Source organism: Macrotis lagotis, chromosome 3 (assembly GCF_037893015.1).
Source record: "Macrotis lagotis isolate mMagLag1 chromosome 3, bilby.v1.9.chrom.fasta, whole genome shotgun sequence".
Taxonomy (NCBI): Eukaryota; Metazoa; Chordata; class Mammalia; order Peramelemorphia; family Peramelidae; genus Macrotis; species Macrotis lagotis.
This window is the reverse complement of record NC_133660.1, coordinates 120,908,012-120,927,875: the sequence shown is the minus strand read 5'-3', so window position 1 is coordinate 120,927,875 and position 19,864 is coordinate 120,908,012. Positions and strand designations below refer to the sequence as shown.

The 19,864-nt window shown below is 35.2% G+C and overlaps 1 protein-coding gene and 1 long non-coding RNA gene across 3 annotated transcripts in view; one reads left to right on the top strand and one right to left on the bottom strand.

Annotated features, from left to right (window-relative positions):
* ARHGAP10 (Rho GTPase activating protein 10) overlaps nt 1-19,864 on the top strand; it is a 355,007-nt gene that overhangs the window by 107,452 nt on the left and 227,691 nt on the right. The gene's annotated exons all lie outside the window — the stretch shown is intronic.
* LOC141517803 (uncharacterized) overlaps nt 1,562-19,864 on the bottom strand; it is an 84,437-nt gene continuing 66,134 nt past the window's right edge. Inside the window, exons 3-5 of the long non-coding RNA XR_012476988.1 lie at nt 3,512-3,581; nt 1,997-2,095; nt 1,562-1,673 (exon numbers count right to left, since the gene is read on the bottom strand). This is a non-coding gene — a long non-coding RNA (uncharacterized LOC141517803). The remainder of the gene's footprint in view (nt 1,674-1,996; nt 2,096-3,511; nt 3,582-19,864) is intronic.

Genomic DNA, 19,864 nt, shown 5'->3' with positions numbered 1-19,864 from the left:
GATTAAGAAAAGGCATTACAATGACTATTCTCATAAAATGTTCTTTCAGTGTCATTATCAGCAAAAACTACTTTTTTAAGAAAGTTGTTACTTCCTTATTTTCCACCCACTATAACATTAAATCCCAGACCTAACTTAATTCTGTTTTGACACCTTTCCACTAAATTGCCATTGTTTGTTTCTGCAAATCATCAGCGTTTGATAAGGCTGATCAGACACATAACTCCCCGCCACCAAAGTTAGTTAGTTTCTAGTTTTTGATTGGAGGATACATCACTGAGGAGTATGCAAAATGCCATATAACCTAGATGTCAATCAGCAAGCATTGATGAAACATTTGTGATTGGTTCTTGGGATAAAAGTAAAAAAAAAAAAAAGGAGTGGAAACAACCCCTATTCTCCAGGAGCTCACATGTGGAGACAACATGTACATATAAAACTGTATGCAGAAGAAATATAAAATAAATTCAAATTCATGCCCATTAAATAAAAGCATCATATCTCTCATCTCCATGTCTTTGCCAAATTGAATCGAAGGGAAGTAGTGAGTGAGGTTAGTCATACAAGAGTACATACTGTACTCTGAACTTGGGCAACAGTCCAGGAATTTAAGGACTTCCAAAATAGTCCTCTGGTGTTTCTGGTGCTATTTTAAAAGTACTTCATTGGGTATTCCTCTACCCCTTCTCATAATAAGGTTATTTCTCCCCCACCCCACTCCCCCCACCCGAAAAGATTTTTGGAAGTTTTTGATCAACTATTTCTGGGATATATCAAGTAGTGATGTTTGCCTGGGAAAAAGGAAACTGGAAATTCCTAGGCAATGATTTGGGGGTAGATAGTGGGTAGATAGCAAACAGGAAAAAAAAGAATCAGAGAGAATAGAGATTTGAACTGTTCATGTGCTTCTACACACACACACACACACACACACACACTCTTCCCCTTCCCCTTCCTCTTCCCCTCTTTCCCTACCTTCCCCAACTCTTTCTATAATCTGGGACTTGGCATTGATTGCCCCCTTTCCCACATCAGGTTCAGGCTTCATGATATCCTTTGGAGAATATATCCTCTCACTTTTCCAGAAATTCTTTCCCTCCTCCAAACCCTCTTACTGAATATTTGGACTGCCCCTGGTCTTCAATTAATATAATTAATTGATTAATTTTTGCTAGTATTAAAAGTTCTAATATGCATCCCCTTGGCATTTTTGCTGGTTGCCCCCTTCCCCCCCCCCCCAGCTGAAATTCTCTTTCCTTATCTTTGGCTTCATCTAAGTCCCAGGTAAAATCTTACTTTCTATAAAAAATTCTTGATTTCCCTTAAAATCAATGCCTCCCCTCTGTTAATTTGTTCCAATTCAAGCTATTTTTTTTGTACTCTCTTTTTAGGCTATTTTTTCTAAACCTGTATCTTGTTTGTATATAGTTGTTTACAGATTGTCTTTCCCATTATACTGTGAGCTTCTTGAAAGCAGGACATTTCTGTTTATCCCCAGGTCATAATTCAAAAATATTTGCTATGACAGAGGTGTCAACCACACTAAATTTTTAAAGTCTTATAGTCAGTAAGCATTGCAGGTGAGTCTTGAGTTTAATTCTTCTTAATCCACAGCTTAATCTACATTTCTATTCTCTTTATTTCAAGTCTTAGATGGACTCGGATTTCCCCATCTGAGAAAGGAAGGAAACAAACATTTATTAAGTGTTCAGTATATGCTAGTCATTGCACTAAAGACCTTTACAAATATTATCTCATTTGGTGAGGTAGGTTCTGTTATGACCTGTTTTACAGATGGAGAAACTAGGCAAACAGTTAAATGACCTTGTCTAAGTTTTTACAAACTAGTAATGATTATGATAGCTAACATTTAAATAGCACTATATAATTGTCTCATTTGATCCTGATAACTCTGAGTGGAAAGTACTATTATTATCATCATCATCTACATTTTACAGATGAGAAAAATGAAGCAAAAAGAGATTAAATGACTTACTTAGGATCACACAGCTCATGAGTATTTGATGCTGAATTTGAACTTCAGTCTTCTTGATTCCAGGCCCATTTCTCTAAACATTTCTGTTTCTAGCTTTCTCTAAAAAACAATGATTGTCAACTTTTCTCTGATTTTTAAAATCTTATTTTTTGTCTTTCCCCAGCCCCAAATACCTCTCCTACTTCCAAAATGTTGAAAGACATTTTTTTGTTTAAAATGAAAGTCATCTTTCGAACTCATTTGTTCATTTTGGTATTTTATAATATTATTTAAGGTAATGAAAGATAGCTAGGGTGATCAAAAATAGCTCACAGGTATAGAATGATTTAAGGTTTGCAAAGGATTTGATTTACATTATCTCCTTGACTCTTTAGAAGAATCCTGTGAATAATGATAACAATATAATTTATAAGGAATCTACTATATGCTAGGCACTTTATATATATTATCTCCTTAATGAGATATTATAATAAAATATACAATAGAATAAGAATATATAATAATAAAATATGATAGAATAATGGAATATATAATAAAATATACAATAGAATGTTAGAATATAATATAATATTATAGACTGCAATAAACAGTAGAAAAACAGAATATATAATAATAAAATATACAATAGAATAATAGAATATGTAATAATTAAATAAAAATACAAAGGAAAAGTAGAATGTATAATAAAATACATAATAGAATAATAGTATGTAATGATGAAATATACAATAGAATAATAGACTATATAATAAAATATATACTACATGAGAATACATAATAATAAAAATTATTATTGTAGTTTTATTGTTGAGGAAATTAAAGCTGAGAGAAATTAATTTTCTTGCCCAGGATCATATAGCTAGTAAGTAGTATATAAGAGGCAACATTCAAACATGTATTTTTTTTTTTTACGATTTTTTTTTTGCAAGGCAAATGGGATTAAGTGGCTTGCCCAAGGCCACACAGCTAGGTAATTATTAAGAATCTGAGGTCAGATTTGAACTCTGCTACTCCTGACTCCAGGGCCAGTGCTCTATCCACTGCACCACCTAGCCACCTCTTGTTTCCTATTGTTTAAGTTCAACAGTGACTTGGTTATTTTCCAAGGCAGAAATAGCTTTACATCCTTGAAAGGTTTTAGCTGTTCTTTCTAAAGGGTCTTGTGTTTGTGATGTCTTGATTGCTTATTAAATCTATTTGTACAGACTCTGCCTGTTATTTATTTAATGTCTACCTAATTTAAGTCTCCAGTTACATTAAAGGATCATAAGTATAGTTTGCTTTTCCCACAAGTGTGAATTTCCACATGTGCAAAACACATATCTGAGCCTACATAGAATAGAATGAAAGCATCACTTTTGGATGGAGTAGATGATTATAATCTTGCACCTGGAAAAGCCCTTAGAGGGTCATTTAATCTAATCCTTCCTAATACAGAAGACAAAACTGAGGACAAAAAACTTGACTAAGGTCAAATATGGTCCAAGATTCTGACTTCCAACCCAACAGTCTCACCCTGCTTCTTCAACAGGTGTACTTCTTTTCTTCAATTGAGAAACATTTTCTTTCCTTCTCACCTCTCACCCTTGAGGAAAAAAACATCAAATCAAAATTCTTATTACAAGTATAACTTTGGAGAGACCACTAGCAAACAGGCATGTAGTAATGCTTTAGGGTAGATGAGTTTTTCCATCCAACCTGGAAAGCAATTTCTAACTGCTCCCACTATGGTACCAAAACTGCATAATGTTATGTATCATGTTACCACTACTAGTGGTTTACCAAAAGTAATTTGTTTAGGGGCCTTTTTTTTGTTTTTTTGTTTAGTATTCAGGTAATTTGATTTCTTTAGTAGCTTGGTAAACATCAAGTTTACTAAAAATTATCAAAGGAAGAGGACAAAAATAATTAAACCAGTTCTGTTTTACACTTGCAATGATCTGGATTGCTAGGAGGCTATTCATTAATTGGGAAATGGTTTAACAACTGTGGTATGTGAATGTTGTGGAATACTATTATGCTGGAAGAAATGATGAAAGGAATGGTTTCAAAGGAACCAGAAAAGTCAGGTAAAAACTGAATGAAGTGAGCAGAACCAATAGAACAGTATGTACCATAACAATTTAAAGACAGCTAACCTTTGAAAGACTTAAGAAAACCGAGCAATTCATGATCCTACTATGATTATTGAGGACCAAGGATGAGACACACTACTCACCTTTTCACAGAGAAGTGATAGACTAAGAATGTAGAATACACACACACACACACACACACACAAAATGACAGGTGTGTTTTACTTGTCTTTGCATATTTGTTTACAAGAGTGGTTATTGGGGAAAGTGAGATGGAGAGAAAACAAATTAAATTAGGAAAATCTTCCACATTAGTTGGAATTCAATAAAATTTCACCAGTATTATTATTGTTGATCTTGTATTCTGTATAGTCAATAAAAAACTAATGAACCTTAACTTTCATCTCTTAGCCTTTGCACTGGGGGTTCCCCCATCACTAGAATGGCCTCTGCCTCTTGGAATCCATTATTTCCTTCAAAATAAATTAGAGCTGTGGTGTTTGTATGTATGTATGTGTGTTTGTGTGTTTGTGTGTGTTTGTGTGTGTGTAATGAGGAGTTGTGTTGAATTTTTTAGCTGCTTTTCACTGTTTATATTGAGAATTGTTATTGATTTATATGTCCACCAACCATAAAAGGAGATATTTCTTTTCTTGAACTAACACTTAAATTATGAGAAATTAGTTTTCCTATTAAAAATTTAGATAGTTGGTTTTTGGTTTTGAGAATAATTTTTTCAACTGTTTAATTAAAAAATTCACCTATGTAAAAGCCCATGGAGTTCACTGTTACTATCAATTTTGAGAGGGTGCCCAGTAGGTTACATTTGCCTCTGACATAATTGGATAGACAGAGAGATACCTTCTTGCCTGGGTCCTACCCTTCCACAGCCCATCTAATCCAAGACCTTCTACCCCATTCTGTCATCCCTTCAGTGACTCATACTTTTTTTTCTTTGCCATGTTCCACTTTCCTCCTGATATTGAAACTTACCTTTCCTGTTTTTCATTCTCTCGGGGGCCTTTTACTCAGGACTTCCCAGCTATCTAATCTATCAGATTCATCTATACCAGAGGTACAGCTGACGTGCAATAAGACTGCATAGAAGAAACTGAATAGAAGATACATTGCTGGACCACCCTGAGGTCCAGCCCTGACCTCTGTATTGTTCATAAGTATGGCTTCTCTTCCTTCCTTCAGACCTTTTCACTGATTGTCCACCAAACTTGAAAATGCTTTCCCTCTTCAGTCCATCACTCAAAGTTTCTGGTTTGCATCAGGTTGTTTAGACAGCCAACTTTTGAAAGACTTAAGAAAATTGAGCAATACAAGATCCTGCCATGATTACCCAGGACCAATGATGAGTCACACTACTTATCTTTTTGCAGAGAAGAAATAGACTCAGGGTGTAGAATACACACACACACACACACTCTCACACTCACACTCACACACACACACTCATACTCACACTCACACTCACACTCACACTCACTCTTGACCAATGAGAGAAGTGTTTTATTTGTCTGTTTTTCCAAGTTGATAGAGCTTTCTCCCCCACATCACCCTGGATCTCTTTTATGGATATTTCTACAGGTGTTCTAAAAAGTTTCAGTTCCGTTTTAAGCTTAAGATGGTACTGTGACTTTTGGGACACATATTGTTCTGTCCTCCTGCTCCTCTTCTATCCCCTTCTGCTCTATTTGGGCTTCTTGAGGATAGGGGATGAGGGGGCTCCTTCTTGTCCTCTGTTTCCCCTTGCCTAATATAATGCTTGGCCTGTAAGAGGACCTTAATAAATGCTGGTTCATTGAGATGAGATTATAGGAGGTGGAAGACTTGGGTGAGCATTATAGTTCTGCTAAGCCTATTGACCATAGTGGGTGCTTAATAAGTGCTTAGACAGTGGTATTTTGTACTTGGATGCCTTGTGTTTATATCTGAGTGTATATATATTTATCCATTAGAATGTAAACCTTGACAAAAAAGGTGGGGCAGCTTGGTGACCCAGTGGTTGGAGCATGACCCTGGAGTTAAATCCAGCCTCAGACCCTTGATGTTTCCTAGCTGTGTGACCTTGGACAAATCACTTAATCTCATTGCCTCACAAAACTAAAAAAAATAAAAGAATTAAGCTAGGGCTGCTTAATTCATTTCCCTGAAATTTAGATATTCAAGTGGTGTAACATTTCCTTCTACAGCTCATTTTACAGTTCAGAAAAGTGAGGCAGATGGAGGTTAAGTGATCCTTCCAAGGTAATCCAGCTAGGAAGTGTCAGTGGTTGGATTTGAACTTGGGTCTTCCTGACTTGACTCTAGGTCTGGTGCTCCATGATATCTAACTCCCTACAATGATACTGGGAGGGAATCTTATAAATCTTAAAATTCCAAAAAAAAATACATTTCATATATATGTAAGTTGATGAGGTTTGTACTTTTGTGACATCAAGGAGGTGATGCCATGAAAAGCACTTGAATTGGATTTGAGTGAGGGAGGGTTATGCTACATCACCAGCCTCACTTTCTCTTCAGGAACCATCTGGATCCAGTGACCAGATATGAATCAGGATGACTGGAGATGGCTCTGTATGTGAGGCAATCACGGTTAGGTGACTTACCCAAGGTTGCTCAGCTAGTAAAGTGGCAGAAGCTGGATTTGAACTCCTGTTGTCCTGATTCCAAGGCCAGTGCTCTATCCACTGTGTCATCTAGCTGCTATGTCAGATGCTATAGATCTGGCAACTTGTTTTGTTAAATTATACATCAGTATCAGGGAGAATTCTAGGGTGAACTGATATGAAAGTGACAGTAATAAAAAAAGCTCATTAGATTTTTTAAAAATAATTCCTACCAAAATTTAAGTTTGTAATTGAATTACCATAAAAATTATCTCCCACAGGAAATCCTTGACACATTTTGAGAAAACATAATGCAATTTCTTCTAATAATTTTTTTTACATTATCATACTTAGTGAAGTTCAACAAATAATGGTATTTTCAATTTGCAAGTAATTTATCTAGGCAGACAGAGAGCGAAGAATGCTAATTTCATTAATTATACTATGTGTTGGTGGGAAATGAGATGACAAGCACATTGTGTATCCCATTTTTTATAGTTCTTTCAGAGTCTGGACTGATTACTTAAAGTAAGTCTGAGCCAAATTTAATAAAAAAATTCTCCAAGACAGACTTTTGTCAACCACTGATATTTCATGACTTGAAAAGGATTATAATTTTTATAGTCTGGTCTTAAAGTTTTCTGTTTTTCTTTTAAAACCTTCTTTTGCCTAAAGTCCAATTTTTCTTCCCAGTCACTTGATAGCCAAACACACTTTTGAAAACTTCCAAATTCATTTTTCCCTGCAGTAGGAAAAACAACTTACAGGCTCACACTGCAATATATGTACAGAAATGTGTATGTATATGCATGTATATGTATGCATATGTGTATATGTAAGTATTTTTATGTGTAAATGTGTGTGGGGCTGTGATGGGGACCAGATGTGTTATTTCTCTGGTATAGGGAACTCTCAGATGAGTCAAATCCCTCCATCAGTTCTGAGTGGAAACTTTTTCCCCCCAATTTACAGTCATGGAGAATTGCCAAGAGCTCTTAGATGTTAGTTGACTTACTCAGGGTTATGAAGCTGTTTAAGTGTTCAAGGTGGGACCAGTATATACTACACACACCAGTAGGGTGTGTAGGAGATGTAATTTAGAGCTTTAAATAATAAAGAGATTCAAGTTTATAAAACAACAGATGAGATGCAAGTGGAAAGGTTTTTAGTGATTGGGGGAAAGAAAGAAGGCTTCTTGGGAAAAGGTGTTCTTCGAAATGGACTTTAAAAGATTAGTTAAAATTTAGAAAGTGAAGACAGGGAGGGCATACAAAGAGGGACAGGACAAAGCTTTGAAGAGGGCAACTACGTGGTACAGGGTGGATAGAGCATCATCAACTCTAGAGTCAGGAAGACTCCAGTCAAATGTGACTTCATATATTTACTAGCTGTGTGACCCTGAACAAGTCACTTAACCACAATTGTTTCCCCTTCCCTCCCTCCCCCCAACCCCCCCCCCCACTAATTCTGTGTTCAAACCATTGATGACTTGAGTATAGTAATATGCTGTGACCAATAATAGGAGTCAAGGGAAGAAAGGCTAGGTGGCTCCAGATTAGAGAGACCTTTGAATCCCAAGAAGAGAGGAGTTAGAACTTAATTTGGTAGGTGATAGGAAACAGCTGAGGATACTTAAAAATAGAGAAGGGACTGTCTGGAATGGAGAAGCTATTCTGACATCTCTATGAAAGATATATTGAAAGCAGGCAAGAGTAGAGGCATTTTTGTAATCAGAGCTTGTGTGGGCTAAATTCTCATTTTTAGAAGGAATTCAGTTTTCAAAAAACAAGTTCTCTCTCTCATATGTGGTGGAGAGTATAGCTATACTTGATTAACAAAACGAGCAAGATGCCTCCTTTTTCTTATTTCAGCATGTAAATACTGTCCAATCATTTTCCTCCTTTCCAGAGGAGTTAGAAAAAAAGTAAGAAAGTTCGAAAAAGACCTAGTTGTCTTTTCTGATTGTTTATCTAGAGAACCTAGATTTTTCAGTCAACAGTGATTTTTATTGGGTACCTCCTATATGCATATGTGTAGTATGGTATTATTTTCATATTTCTCTTTTAATCTAAAAGGTATCCTTTAATAATGATACAACATAATATAATAACAAACGTAATTTATATAGCACTATAAAGTTTGCAGAACATTTCACAAATTAATATCTCATTGTCCCCCCCACAATTCCCTTATAATTTAGCTTCTCTCTAGTATCCCTTTTTCTCACAATTACTCCTACTTCCATTATTTTTTCCCCTTGAAAATTTCAAAGGTCTGGCATTACTTGTAAAATTTACTCTTAAAGGGTTAAGTCATTGAGTAGATAAATATTAAATGCCTTTTTCAGGGTTGCATAGCTAATAAGTATTTGAACTTGGGTCCTCCTGACTCCAGACCCAATGTTTTATTCACCTGTCTGTCAGTAAACAGATGTCAGATGCCTGTAATTTTATGTAATTATTTACCCCTTCTTCCCTCTATGTTCTTGAATTGTTATTCATTTTTAATTATAGAAATCCCAGTTTGGAAAGAAAGCAGAATGTAATTGAAATTTTGTAAGAGTAAAAAAAGAGTACTTTACTTTTGTAAAGTAAAATTTTAAAACTGAAGAATCAGGTTGATATAATTGAAAGAATGTTTGACTGACATGAAGACTGAAAACTTGGGATAAAATTTTAGCTCTACCAATTAGTAGCTTTATAACTATGGGAAAGATCTGAAGAACTTTGAGCCTTAGTCCTCCTTACCAATAAAATGGGGGGAAGAATACTGATGTCATCTACTTAAGTGGATAGTGGTTCAGAGATGAGAAGACCCAGGTTCAAATTCTACACTTGCAGACTGACTTTGTGTTCCTGAGCAAATGACTTAATTTTATTACTCCAGGTTATTCTATCCAGATCAGGTACCAGTTGCTGCCTGATCATGGGCCATGACCATTTTTTTTTTTTTTTTGGAGAGGGAGAAAGATAGAATGGAAATGGACCCTAATTTGGTCTTTGAGAATCTACATTCAAATCCTAATCCTGCCACTTGAACTCTGACTTTGGGAAAGCCATTTAATTTTTGAGGATCTCAGTTTCTATAATGGTAAAATGAAGAACAAGAGATTCTGAAATTTCTTCTAACTCCAAAGAAATTCTTTCAGGTCACAAATTGCAAAATCATAACCATAAAATTAAGATCTTACATTCCAGGCCACCAAATTGAAAACTAGAAGAGGACATATTTAAAGAATAAAATCTCTGACCAGTTATGTTCTATTCCATAGGAGGTGCAGTAGATTGAGCACTGACTTTGGAGTCAGGAGAACCCGAGTTCAAATTTAACTTCAGATGTTTACTAGCTGTGTGACCTTGTTGTCATTGTTCAGTCATTTATCAGTTGTGTCCAGCTTTTTGTGAGCCCATTTGGTGTTTTCTTGGTAAAGATAATGGAGTGATTTGCTTTTTTCTTCTCTGGTTCACTTTACAGATAAGGAAACTGAGGCAATCAGGGTTAAGTGACTTGCCCAGGGTCATAGAGCTTGTCTGAGGCCAAATTTGAATTCAGGAAGAGGAGTCTTCATGATTCCCAGACCAGCACTCTAGCTGCTTCATGGAAGATAGGGAACAAACATTATTTCCTCTTATTATTTGAAACCATTCAGCTAACAGTTAGGGGACTGTTATTTTTAATTTTTTGTTTTATGTTTTGTTGTTGAGTTATTTCAGTTATGTCTTACTCTAAATGATGTCTTTTGGTATTTTCTTGATAAATATACTAGAGTGGTTTGCTGTTTCCTTCTCCAGCTCATCTTATAGATGAAGAAGCTAAGGCAAAGGGTTAAGGAACTTGCTGAAGGTCACAAACCAGTTAGGATCTGAGGCTGAATTTGATCTCAGGTCTTTTTGCCTCTAGGTCTGGTGCTCTATCCACTTTGCTATCTAACTGCTGTTATTTTTATAGATGAAGAAAGCAAAGCCTCAGGAGGTTCATTGTATGAGGACATAAAGGTAGTAAGTAACAGACCTGAGATTTGAATATAGGTCCTCTTATTCTAGTTTCAGTATACTTTCCCAAGGAACATGCTAATCTCTGTAGTTGACATGGTTGTTACATTGGAAGATGATTTCCTAGATTCTGATATTTTCTTGTGAATCTTTGACTATTACTCTGGAGACCCTGCCCTGCTATTCAGGGAACATTTGGGGTAGATAAATTTGCCTCTTGTCATTCCTTTTTCTACTTTGAAAATAAATTATCATCTTGAGTATAATCTTAACCTGGACTGTTTGGGAGACATCAGTGAGAATTCTTCTTGGTTCTCAAGTTGCACATTCATTGAGGATACTAAAGTAATGGATGCTTAAAGTGATGGAGTACATGTCAGGGACCTACAGTCCTTATAAAGAGGTTGAGCTTTGATCTAATTCAATTAAAACTCCACTTGAATGTTTTAAAATATGTGTTTGGTTATAAGGAGACTTTTCATGTGATATTTGGAGACTTTTATTTCAGCTATTTGATTATTGAGGTAGAATTAGTTAATGTGTGCAAAATGTTCAATAAAACTTATACTTTGGTTATATTTTTTCCTCATTTGATTTTTCCCAATAATTCTGTGAAACTTTAGAGCTTATGAGGAAAAACAATTAGGACATTTTGGCTGAACTATAGAGTTCACAAATGAAGAAAACCAGCATTTATTAAGTTACTATTTTTTGTAGATGAATAAGCATGTATTAAACACTAAAGGGTGATGCAAATAGAAAAGCAGCAATATAATAATCACCGCTAATAAGAACTTGTTGGTTGAAAGTTTTAATTCAAATTTTACATATCCTTTGTTTTCTAGTTATATAATAAATATCCCAAAAGTCTAAATGTAGTTTTGAGCTATTAAAGCTTAAATTAGTAGAATTTAGAAAGCAGAATGTACATGAAATTACAGATGTCTCATATATCTACCTTTTTTTTTTTAGTTTTTGCAAGGCAAATGGGGTTAAGTGGCTTGCCCAAGGCCACACAGCTAGATAATTATTATTAAGTGTTTGAGGCCGGCTTTGAGCTCAGGTACTCCTGACTTCAGGGCCAGTGCTCTATCTACTGTGCCATCTAGCTGACCCTACCTTTCTTTTCTTTTTAAAATATGTGATAAATTCAACATGTAACTTTCAAAACTCTCATTGCTAGAAGCATTCACCCAGAAGTGAGAGGATTTATTGCGCTGTAGAAGAGAGGACTCCTTCATTGGGACTGTAGAAGAGAGAACTCCTTATCCATGATGCTACTTTTTTTTTTTGCTATGTACTTTTAAAAACAATACTTCAATAACCCTTTTTCATTTTGCTTTTTTTCTTTAACTATCCTATTCCATAGAATCCCTTCTTCCCTCTACCTTTTTGTTCCACCATAGAAAAAAAAAGAAAAGGAATACAGTTAACGAACATTTTCATATTTTCCCTTTCTAAAAATGTCTGTCTTACTTTCTGTCTCAATACCATTGCCTTCCTAGTAGGAGATAGGTAGCATGATTGGTTATTACATTGATCAGAATTCTCAAGTGATATCAGTTACTTTATAATACTCAAAATGTTCTATATAATTTTTTTTTAGGTTTTTGCAAAGCAAATGGGATTAAGTGGCTTGCCCAAAGCCACAGGGCTAGGTAATTATTAAGTCTGAGGCTGGATTTGAACTCAGGTACTCCTAACTCCAGGGCCAGTGCTCTATCCACTGTGCCACCTAGCCTCCCCAAAATGTTCTATATAATTAATGATTATTATTAGATTGGACTTTTTTATGCTTTTTGTTTATAAATGGTAATATTTTCCTCCCCCTTCAGTCCCTTCCCCAACATCCCCCCACCAAAAAAAAGTTGTACCTTGTGGGGGGGGGAAATTGTGTACTATCAGTCTTTATATGCTATTGGGACCCCTGAAACATGAATTATTCTTGAATTAAAGGCTACTAGGTGGTGCAGTGTCTAGATCACTGGTCCTGGAGTCCAGAAGATCTGAATTCAAATTTGACCTTAGACATTGCTGGTGGGCAAGTCCCTTAACTTTTATTTACCTCAGTTTTCCTAATTATAAAATGGGATTTAGAAGCACATCTACCTCCCAGAGTTGTTGTGAAGATCAAATGAGAGCATATTTGTAAAGTACTTAGCCTAGTGTCGAATATATAGTAGGGACTTAACAAATGCTGGTTTTCTTCTTCCATGAACATCTCTAGGATTGTTTTGCCTCATTTATGATACACATCATGAAAATGTAAGTTGGAGTAACTTCCATCACTTTTTCAGCTCCACCTCTTTGAAAATGTAGTTTCCTTCAGATCTCAGGTAAAAGGCCATCTTATTTATGAAGCTTGCTCTCTTTCTCTGCTTCCTCTTCTTCCAGGACATACATACACCTGGAATCCTAGAACCTGTGTGTTGCAAAGACGAGCATGGTCTTTGAGTCTAGCTCCGTCCTAATACAGGAGTCCCCTCTTCTCCATTCTACCAGTGCATGCCCATCTGGTTGATGGACTCTAGCATTGGGACCTTACTGTCTTCACAAGTTAGCCATCACTTTGTGGGCCCCTTGGATTGTAAGTCACTACTGACATTCAGGTGGATGCTCTGTTGTTCTTCTGCACTGACACTCTGCCCATGCCTTCACTATGCTCATTTCTACTGCTACTTTTTAAACTGTTTCTTGCTAAATTCCTCCAACCTGCCTTTCTAGTCTTATTTTAGATGACCCTACCTTTGTATTTTCTTCTTTCCAATCTAACTGGGCTAGTGACTGCTCTCTAAATTCAGTATTCTCTGAATATTGAATAAAATATATCTGAACTGTTCTCCATCCCTGGACTGTGCTCCATCTTCACCTCTGCTTCCTAGAATGCTAACTCTTTAAATCTCAGTTTAGTTGCCAGGCAACACACAAGGGAATGGAGATGGAAAGATAATGAAATACTTCCTGCTATGGAGCTTACAATCTATACATAGATAAGTATATGCAGAATAAAAAAAAGATAACTTGGAGGAAGGCATTAGGAGCTAGAAAGAGCAAGAGAAACATCTGGTAGAAGATGCTGCTTCAGTTGAGTCTGGAAAGAAGTCAGAAATTTTTTTTAAAAGGCAGAAAGGGGAGGAGAAAGTGCAACCCAGGCTTGGGCAACAGCCTGGCAAAGGCAGACAGATTTAGAAGTCTTATTTCATATGAACTGTTATGGCAGGTCCTTCCTATCCTGAACTTGTCCAGTTGATCCTTTTGACCCAAATGTAGGACATTCCATCAATCCCTATTAATTTTCCCTTTAGTTTTGGGCTGTTGTCACAGCCTGTTGAGGTTTTTAGAAAAATGTTGATTGTGACATCTAGAGTATTTACTATCCCTTCTATCGTTTTTTCCCCTTCTTTTCCTTTCTTTTTCTTTTTCAGCTTGAACATTTGATATGGATCTCTCTTAGGTCTTCATCCAAGTATCTGATCTGTTGAATAGGACAAGGTTTATTGGTACAGAGCCCTGGACTGCTAGAAATCTCTCCAGTTTGTCATTAATCCTTTAATCCTATTTGGGTTAGATTTCTCATTCAGTCACCTCTTAATTTCCTGGAGGCCTATACCCGCCAAAAGAAGAATTGAAGGATATCCAGGAGGAGATTCACAGCTTTAACTGCAGTCTCGTTCTTGTGTTTTAAAAAGTCATATCTAAAGATTAAGAAATGAAATTGTTTTTGGCTTCTGCCAATATGAAATCATTGACTGTGTTAGATGAATGCCTTTCTCAACATCAGTCCATTTTTTTTTTGAAGTTAGCTGATTACATAGTGACTCAGTGAAATTGGGTAACTATTATTCCTGTGTGTTACTTATTTCTGGAGTTTTTGCTATTCACAAAGAAGACAGACTTTATCTATCCACTTTCTGCATTTTCTCTGGCTGGCTCCCAAATCTGGACTCCTCTACTTCCTCTGTTCCAGTTACTGACCTTCTTGGTGTCCTCTTAAGTTCCATCTAAAACCCTACCTTCTGCAGCAAGCCTTTCCTAACTCCTCTTCATTTTAGTTCCTTCCCTCTTTAATTTTTTCCCATTTACCTTGTGCCTATACCTGTTTTCTTCCCTATCCTTGAGAGAAAGGATTGTTTATTAGCTTTTGAAAAAAATCACCAGCACTTACCACAGTATGTAGCACATAGTTGGAACTTAATAAATGCTGATTAATTGATCTTTAGTCTTGTGAATTGCATAACAATTTGTTTCTGATGAAGATGATAATTGTTTTATTTGTAAAGGAGCTCTTACAAAACTCATTCTCAAAGTCAGATCTAAACAGTTGGGAAAAAATTAAATTTATTGGCCAAGCCAATAAAATAAAAGTGACAATTCTACCAATATTAATTTATTTATTTAGTTCTATGTCAATCAAAAATTATTTTAAACTAGAGAAAAATAACCAAATTGATCTGCAAGAGCAAAAGGTCAAGTACATCAAGGGCATCAATAAAAAAATGTGAAAGGTGTCCTAGCCATATCATATCTCAGACTGTTTTATAAATTAGTAATCAGCAAAACAGTCAGATATTAATTAAGAAATGGAATGGTGGATGAGTAGAACAGATTATTTTTGCTGTTGTCATTATTTGTCTTGAAGAAGACCATGAGATAATAAATGACCATAGTAATTTAGTGTTTGTTAAATTCAGAACCAAGTCTTTGGGACAAGAGTTTCCTATTTAACAAAAACTGCTGGGAAAACTGAAAAGCAGTTTGGTAGAAACTAGGTATAGACTAACATCTATGCTATTTCGGTATCCTAAATAAGATAAGAGCAAAATGGATACATGATTTAGGCATAAAGGGTGATTTACCATAGGTAAATTAGGGTAGCATGGAATGCTTTACCTATCAGATCTATGGAGAAAGGAAGAATTTGTTACCAAAGAGAGCAAGAAGGAAAGCAAAACACTGAGGAAAAATTAAAAAAAAATTCTCTGATAAAGGTTTAATTTCTCAAATATATAAAGGACTTATTCAAATTTATGAGAATACAAATCATTCCCCAATTGATAAATGGTCACAGAAGATATGAAAAGATGGTCAAAATCATTATTGATTGGAGGAATACAAAGTAAAATAATTTTGAGGCAACACTTTATACCTATCAAATTGGTCAGTATGACAGAATAGGAAGATGACAGATTTTGCAAGGAATGTGGGAAAATTGAGACACTAATGAATTGTTAATGGATTTGAGCTGATTTAACCTTCTGGAGAACAATTTGGAACTATGCCCAAAGAGCTATAAAATTATGTATACTTTTTGACCCAGCAAGAGACTTTAAAAAAAGTAACAGTATACAAAAATATTTATAGCAGTTTTTATGCTGAAAAAGAAATGGAAATTGAAAGGATGCCCATCAGTTGGGGAATTGCTGAACAATTTGTGGTATATGACTGTGATGGAGTATTGTTGTGATATAAGAAACAATGAGCAGGATGGTTTTAGAAAAATGGGGAAAGTCCTGTATGAACTGATGCAAAGTGAATTTGTACACTTTGAACACTTTGTGCAATTTGAACATAGTACAATGTGAATTGTACACAGTTAATAACAGTGATGATTATTAGATATTTTAGATATTTTAGATAATTAGATTAGATAATTTAGATATTCTCAACAACACAGTGATCCAAGATAATTCTAAAGGACTTATGCTGAAAAGTGCTATTCATCTCTAGAGAAAGACTTGATGGAGTCTAAATGCAGATAGAAGCATTCCCTTTAACTTTATTTTTTTTTGGTCTGTGTTTCCTTTCACAACATAACTGCTATGGAAATAGATCTTGCATGACTGCACAAATATTACTTATATCAAATTGCTTGTCTTCTCAATGAAGGGAGAATATTGTGAGAGAGGGAGAGAATTGGTCATTAAAAATTTTAAAGAATGTAAAATATTGTTTTTACATCTAATTGGAAAAAATAAAATGTCAAAAAAGGAAAACTCATTTCCAGTGAATTTTATAATTTTTTCTGCTGTATATACATGCATAAATACATACAGATATAACATATATGCATATAGCATGTATCATATGTATTATCTATTTTTATTTTAATTATATGAAATGGGAGATTTTATGCCTATTTTGACACAAATACAAGGAAAATTATAATTAGCATTCATATGTCACATTGATTTCAACATTGTTTATCTGGTTGAAATATTTATTACTTATTAAATTATCATAATCCTGTATTGACTAAAGTGTTTATAGTGTAATTCTATTTAAGAAGAGTGAGGTAATCACAAAAAAGAGCTCATATGAGAAGTGTTACTCATGTAATTACTCATTCTGTAAGATATAATTTTGTGGCTAATTAGAGTATAATAATAAAGCATACATCTAAACCAAAAAAAATTATAGTTCCTAAAAGATCGTGGAACTAAATTTACTTGCTCAAGGTCATAGACGCAATTAGCAATTGCCTTAATATCAAATTTTTCTCTTCTACCAACCTTGTTCTTAAGTTTGCTGTTATATATCCTCACCTTATCTTATCTACAATGTTAATATGTGTTGAGTTATTCTCAACCTTTATGCGTTTTAAAAATGTTATTAAAGTTATTCTTTACGCTGAGTTAGGTAGATAAGGTTAAAGTAATCTTTGTTGTCTTTTGTGTGCTAGAATGTTAAAAGGACTTTCTAGATTGTTTGGCAGTTAGTATATCTCTTGTTCTATAATTGGTCGCGTTAAAGAGAAGCTCAAAGATAGTTTTAATTCTTTGGCCTTTCTTTTACAGTTGTTGGTTTCTAGACATTTAATCATTTTGGATACATGACATTTCTATGTATCTCTTCCAAGTCATAAAGAGGTAGATTTTGCCTTGGTGGAAGTAAAATCTCCATGACAGAGATATCCAAAATTCAAATGGAGTTTTTGCCTTAGATGACAGTGAGTTCTCCCTCACTGGAGGACTTTCAACAAGAGACCAGATATCCACTTATTGGAGATGTTATAAAGGGGATTTCTGATCAGATTGGACTACGTGACATTTCAATATCTTCCAAGCCCAGTAATCTTGGTTCAGAATTTTGCAGTGGTTCATATGAAGGTTGAGTTTTAATGTTTACTTGGTTCCCCCCCCCCAACCTAATTTAGGGAAGTTTAACTGATTAACTAGTCTCTCTGTTTTCCTTATTTTCAGTTTCTTTATGTTAATCTGTTATTTGAGATACAATGTATGTACCAAAAATTCCTTTCACTCCTTTCCCACACCAGTCTTACCCCTCCGGGCTAGACAAAAATAGCATTAAATTACTTCTGTATACCAGACAAGTGTAATGACCTATAATTGCTCTTGTGTAATACTGGGTCTTTGTGGAGAGGTCATGTATAATTTTGTGAGCCATTGTTTAAAAAACGTGGTTTAGGATAGAGAAGTCTTTATCAAGAGAAGATTTAAAAGGTTCCCGTGAATATCACACAATTGTGGACTTTATCTCCTTCCATCTGTGGGCTATGCCTGCATCTTACTTATATGTAATGGATGTATCAGCCTTGTTTAAATGTTGAAATTAAATAACTTAAAGAACATTTGGTCTTCTAGATCTGACATTTTAGTGCATCCTTCCTCTCACGTTTGACCATCCTTTAAAACAAATGAACAAAACAAACCCTCTGTTCTCCTGTTGGAACTGTTCTAATCTGATTTTTCCTCTTCCCTTCTCCTTCCCCTCCTCCTCCATTCAACTCAACTCACCTCTGATTTCTTCTAAGTCCAAGATTGTGGAAATAGACAGAATTCATTAACTTTTTATTCTGTCTACTTTCCCTCCTTTGGAGATATTTTTACTCTCATGAATTCATTTAACAACTATTCATTAAGGACTGTTGTTTGTAGTGTATTTTGATAATCACTGAGATAAAAAGTTTCAATTAATTTGATTCTTGTTCTCCCAAGTTTATTGTATTTGTGTGTAGGGTGTAACTAGGTGGTACAATGGATATAGAGATCCAGGCTTGGGTTTAAGAAGGCTTGAGTTCAAATCTGCTCTCAGATACTAATTGTGTGACCCTCGTCAAATCATTTTACCTCAGTTTCTTCATCTGTCAAATGAGCTTTATTAGAAAAAGGCAAACTACTCTAGTATCTTTCCCAAGAAAATTCCAAATGGGGTCATTGAGAGTCAGTCATGACTGAAATGCCTGAATACTAAAAGTGTTTATATAGGATATGACACATACATGAATAACTATAGCTCAAAATAATATATGACAGGTGAGTATGACAGGATAGGCTTAATGCTATGTGCAGCTTGAGGGAATGTGTGATAAGTCCAATGGTCAACTTACATTTACTAAGAATGCGATAAATGATCAGGATACAGATACAGAATCAATTTTCTAATAAAACAAGGTTATGTAACTGTGTGTGTGTGTGTGATGGACTCCTTGGGCATTTTGGTGAGTCCTAATGATCATTATATTTGTTACCAAATTCATAATTCAAGGAAATGCCCATTTGGAGGTTAGTGAAAATAAGTAAGGATTTTTTTCTCATATAAGTATACAGATCCAGAATAGGTATCTAAGGATATCTCTCCAATATCAAGATTCCCCTACAGTGGGGGGGGGGGGAGATAAAATATTCAGATATTCCAGTATATACAAAAAAATATGCAGCGATTGAGAAGGGCATTAAAAACTGGACCCAGAAAAACTAGTTCCTTAACTTTCAAGGGATCTAAGGGTTCCAAGAAGTTGTAAGTTTAGGAAGGAGATACCTTGTGCAAAAGCCCTAGGTGGAATGGAAGTTCAGGTCCTTGCTAACACAAGCAAGTCAGTTTGACTAGAGCATAGTCATGTGTCATCAGAGGATAATAGCTAGCCTTCATGGGTTCTTCAAGGTGTGCAAAGCACTTCACAGATATCTTATTTGATCCTCAAAAGAACCCTGTAAGTAGGTGTAATTATTAACTCCATTTTACAAATGAGGAAACCAAATGAAGTTGTCCATGGTCACACAACTAGCATGTATAGGAGCATTTGAACTCAGGTCTTCCTGTCTCCAGGTCCAGTGCTCCATCTACTGTGCCATCCAACTGTGTATGATAATGCTGATTGTGAAGGGCTTTAAATGAGGATGAAAACTTTAAATAAAGGAGTTTATTTTAACTTAAAGGCACTGG